At 43.6% G+C, this 5,335-nt stretch overlaps 2 non-coding genes across 2 annotated transcripts; one reads left to right on the top strand and one right to left on the bottom strand.

Annotated features, from left to right (window-relative positions):
- Positions 1–1,321: 1,321 nt before the first annotated feature.
- On the top strand, positions 1,322–1,393 carry TRNAG-UCC (transfer RNA glycine (anticodon UCC)). The gene has a single exon. It is a non-coding gene; the product is annotated as a tRNA-Gly (tRNA).
- A 2,608-nt stretch (positions 1,394–4,001) lies between these two features.
- TRNAK-UUU (transfer RNA lysine (anticodon UUU)) lies at positions 4,002–4,074 on the bottom strand. Its single transcript has one exon. It is a non-coding gene; the product is annotated as a tRNA-Lys (tRNA).
- Positions 4,075–5,335: the final 1,261 nt, after the last annotated feature.

The raw sequence follows: 5,335 nt of genomic DNA, 5'->3' as shown, positions 1-5,335 counted from the left end.
GAGTCGCGGTTCCTATCGTGTCTGTGGGCGCTGCGGCCTGCTAGCTCAATGGCCGAGTCCCGGATGGATGAGTGGAGCCAGGTCTCTGTGATCAGCAGAATGCAACAGTCCCGCACGAGTCTGTTTACTTCCAGCTGAAGCTTCAGCTCATCCATCTTGTTTGCAAGGGACCTGGCGTTTGAGAGGAAACTGCTGGGCAGCGGCAGTTTGTGTGGTCGTCTCCGCAGTCGTGTGAGGACGCCGGCCCGGCAGTCCCGCTTTTGTTTTCTCTCCTTACACCGCCTCCTTCTCCTGCTGCCCGCTGGGATGAGTGACCACGGGGAGCCCGGTGTCTGGGCTATGTCCGGCGGAACGCTATGTGCGCTAATAAAGTCCTCGATTACGAACTGTTCGCTCCGTAATCCAATGCGGAGAAGATCCTGTCAACTGCAGGTACAAATCAACGCACGACAGGTGGGGCAGAGATAAAACAAACATGCCAACAAAAACAATAAAATATGCTGTTTCTGAGAGGAGCTACGAGCCGCTGCATCTGTGTGCGCCGCCATGTTGTATGTTGTATATGCTCCCCTTTGCCAAGGAGGCTGCACTGAGGGAGCTACATGATATGGTCAATGGGCATGACACTTGACACTCCTGACACTGCTGTCATCATTTTAGGAGATTTCAACCACTGTAAAACTGCACCAGTTCATGACATTCCCCACCAGGCACTGCTTATTCTCTATTTCTACCATCTCTAAATCCAGTTCTAGCTTTGCTTGTTGCTTCTAAATTTCTAATTGTCTCCTACTGTATGCGGATTTAGCATCTGTAGCTTCAGCTGAGGCTCGTGCCATGATTGCTACTTCCAGTACACTGGACTTTGAGGATGACGTGGAGGACAGGTGTCTTGTTATAAACTTTGAATTTGAATATGTGTCACGTCCCAAACTCTACCTTTACATTCTGATTGCTTGTCTAGTCCTCCGTCTTCCCTTTTGTCTCCTCATCCAGCCATCACCCATTAATTATTTACATTAATATTTTTAATCAAATCCTACCCCGGGTTATTTTTTATCAATGGTGGGTGTTAATCCTCTTCAGGGGGTCATCACCTTATCGTGGTGGAGAGGTTTGCATGTCTCATAGGAGCTTCTTCTCCCTCTGAGCGTCTCTGGGCCGACAGCTCCAGGATCGTCTGGGACACTCAACCGGACTGCAGCCCCAATGTCTGTCAGTGTCTGTCGAATAACTGTAACTATACAAATCACCTGTAAGTTTTGTGACTGTTCCCTTTCATGTTGAATTCCAGCTCCTCCATTGTTTCCTCCGTTTTGTGGCGATGGTGGTATAGTGGTGAGCATAGCTGCCTTCCAAGCAGTTGACCTGGGTTCGATTCCTGGCCATCGCAGATGTTTTAATCCTAAATGTTTGTTGATGAAAGGAAAACTTGACTGATCCCATCATGTGTCTTAGGTTGATCACTACATGTATTATGCCAAACACATTCAAACTATACTTTCCCTGATCTCTCAGTAATCCTGCAATACAGAAATCAGCTCAAGATTAATTCATTTAAGACCTCAGATTGAGGATTGTGTGAACCATATAGTACAGTGAGATTCTGTTGCCGCAAACAATTCCCCAGCGCTGTATGTGGGGCTCAAACCCACAACCCAGTGCATTATTATGAGTGTTGTAAATAGGCTGCACTGAGGGAGCTACATGACATGATCAATGGGCATGACACTTATCTTGACACTGCTGTCATCATTTTAGAAGATTTCAGCCACTGTAATCTCAAAAAAAAAAAAAAAAAAACTAAACTGCACCAGTTCATGACATTCCCCACCAGCCGCTGCTTCCTTCTCTATTTTCTCTATCTCTAAATCCAGTTCTAGCTTTGCTTGCTGCTTCTAAATTTCTAGGCCAGCCATTTCTAAATTATGTGACAATAAAGGCAATCCATTTCATTCCATTCCGAGGCCTGATGCCGACTTGCTGATTTGAATCAGATGTGCAGGAGCAGGCAGACCTTCAGGATAGGTGGCCCAAGAGGAATGCTTTCTACACCCCATGCAATAGGTTACTGGTCACAATAAAATGCCCATAGCTGTGTGGGTTTTTTTTTTGTTTTTGTGTTTTTCAAACAAAAATGTTACTTCTTCATTCAGGATTCCATAATGATATGGTAATTCTGCACTGGTATCCATGGTGCAAAAAGATAACCACACACTCCCACTGGACAGGATATAAACAAACACTGCTGGTTGGCTGGATCACAGCGCAAATGCAGCCAGTGCCTGCACTCCTAAAAGGATGAAGATGTGTATTTGTTCGTTCCATCCACTATCATCCATATTCTCATGAGATCTTCACATGACCTGTTTCTTTGGGTCCTTTTTTTTCACACAACCTGTAACACACACACACACACACACACACACACACACACAAACACATATACACAGATTTTACAAAGCTAAACATAGCTAAACATATATACATGTACACACACATATACAGTATATGTATGGGCAGGCTTATCCACAACCAAAGAAGTATGTTGTGCTGACCAGGCTTTGAGCTTTAGTTATTATTAATACATTCATTTATTAGGGCGGCCCTAATAAACCCACTAGGAGAAGTGGAATCAGAGGCATACGTAGGATAAGGATGTGGATCGAGTTTTTGAAAGAGGTGACAAATGTATGTAGAGAGAATTTGGAAAAGGGAAGTAGAGTAAGTAATCTGATTCAGAGTTATTGTTCAAAAGGATGATAACATTTTCCCCATATTCATGTATTTAAAGTGAATCTAGTCTAATTAAAATAAGTTACAGATAATATAATGTGGAGAACTTCAGTTCAGATATTTCAAGGATCTAAATGAACACTGTTCACCTGCATGAGCTACGCAAGACTACACAAAAAAAATGTCTTGAACTTCATTTTAAATATTAACTTTTCATTTAGTTTTATTCAAGTATCCAGGACTAATTCAGCCTGACTGAGGCTTGTGTCTCGTTGGTGTTTCAGTAACTGTAACACTGACTGTTGTAGTCTTTTTATTATTATTCCTTTCCCACTGACCTTCATTGTGTTACTGCAGTCACAGTTGTTATGTCAGACGCTGTGATTGGCCGGGCTGGGTCATTTCCATAAACACATGGCAGTGGAGTGTATTGATGGCAGGAATAAATCCTGAGTGAGAGTCACTCTGGACGGAGGGAGGTTTGGTTTCAGTCCTCTGACATACTCTATATTTATATACTATATTTCCAGGGGTCATTTCTATAGTTTCTGATTTGAGAAATGTGTTTCTTCTGAAGATTCACCTCATATGTTCACTGTTGTTGATGAGCTTGTGTTGGTTCTTCTTGATGTAACAATGTGAGGAATGTGTTCAGAGTGGTTGTCTGTTGTTTGCTACTTTTTAATGCAGGTATGTAAGATGCAAGAAATAAGTATTCCGTTGTTAGTCAGTTTGTGAGCCGACATATGTGTAGAGTATTTTTTTTTTTTTTTTAAAGCATGTTCATACATAGTTTGCATGGACACGCTATAAATGTGATATAAACTTTGAATTTGAATATGTCACATCCCAAACTCTTCCTCTACATTCTGATTGGCTGTCGTCCTCCGTCTTCCCTTTTGTCTCTTTATCCAGCGCTGATTCCCTGCAGCTGGGAAAGAGGACATCCCCCATCCTGATGGGGGTTTGCATTCTCAGCTGTTGTCGTTTGTCCTATGACACCGCTCTCCGTGGTTCTGAAGGGCAAAGCTCAGGGCTGTAGGTGAGAGCACAGAGCTCTCTGGGGAGCTGATGCCCTCACCTGCCTCACTCTGGGTTTGCACACAATCTGGACACTGGACATACACTAGAGGCAGCAGAGTAGCTCCAGGACAACAACAACCACTAACTGGGCACAGGTTGGACCGTGAGCTGACTTAACAGATATTTCAGGTAAAATGCACATGAATTTTGCACAGAAGCAGGTTAATGTTGCTAAATGAAGTCACCTGCACAGGGATTTGAACCCTGGCCCCTCAGATTAAAAGTCTGATGCTCTACCATCTGAGCTACACAGGCTTCGTGCTTATCAATACTTATTCAGTTTGTGAAGAAACTATGTACATGGGCGAAATTGTTGCATCCACAGGTTTTACATTTTAACACAAATACAGGGCTGGTCGTGGAATTGATCACGCCTCTGGCATCAGATCGGAAGATTGTAGGTTTGACTCCTGGCTACTTGTCCAGATCTAGGATTCTGCTGAGAAGGTTCTATCTATCTGTCTAATTTCCTTGAATCCTTCAATCATTTTCTTGTGCTTGCTCAGCTTAAGGGTCATGGTGGTCCAACTGAATCTGACTCCAATTTATTGGCGTGGTCCAATAACGTAGACAGCTGGCCCACATGGACAGGTGGGTGTAATGGTTATTTCATTTGCCTCACACGCTGAAGGTCCTTAATTTTAACCCTCTACTGCTTTCAAACAGGATCAAACGGATCTGTAATCTTTGCAACTGTTGATTTGCCTTCAGGAATGTCAACTGAAAACGGCAGAATGAACAGGAAAGCCTGAGTTGAAATCCTTCTGCCAAATAGTCATCGGTATTTATGGTCAGTAATTAACAAGTAATTGAGCTAAGGTGAAGGGAAAGGTTTACAGGACTGTGGTTAGTATGGTTTAGAGACACTAGCGATAGGCAGAAGACAGGAGGCAGAGCTGGAGGTGGCAGAGTTGAAGATGCTTAGATTCTCTTTCGGAGTGACCAGGATGGACAGGATTAGGAATGAGGTCATCAGAGGGACAACACAGACAGGAAGGTTAGGAGACAAAGCTAGAGAGGCTAGATTGAGATGGTTTGGACATGTACAGAGGAGGGACAGTGGATACATTGGTAGGAGAATGATAGAGATGGAGTTGCCAGGTAGGAGGCAGAGAGGAAGACCAAAAAGGAGGTTTATAGATGCAGTGAGGGAGGACATGGAGGTAGTTGGAGTCAGAGTAGAGGATACAGAGAACAGGGAAAGATGGAAATCGATGATTCGCTGTGGCAACCCCTAAAGAGGGACAAAGCCGAAAGGAGAAGAAGAAGATTTATGGTCAGTAATTAACTGTTTGCAAAATTCCAAAACCAGCAATTCAGTCCTGCAAGAAACATTGTTGACATTTACTGAAAAAGTGAACAGGGACAATAAGAAAGCTGTCAAATGTGGAATTCAAATCCACGCCTCCAGAGGAGAATGTGACCTGAACACAGCACCTTGGACTGCTCAGCCGTCGTGACAGGGGGTGTATCTGCTTTGTCTTCTGCAGAGATATGACCTTAATTTTGAAGGGGA

This window comes from Lampetra planeri, unplaced genomic scaffold, assembly GCF_965212315.1.
Source record: "Lampetra planeri unplaced genomic scaffold, kcLamPlan1.2.h2 scaffold_1013, whole genome shotgun sequence".
Classification (NCBI taxonomy): Eukaryota; Metazoa; Chordata; class Hyperoartia; order Petromyzontiformes; family Petromyzontidae; genus Lampetra; species Lampetra planeri.
This window is presented reverse-complemented; position numbering and strand designations above follow the sequence as displayed.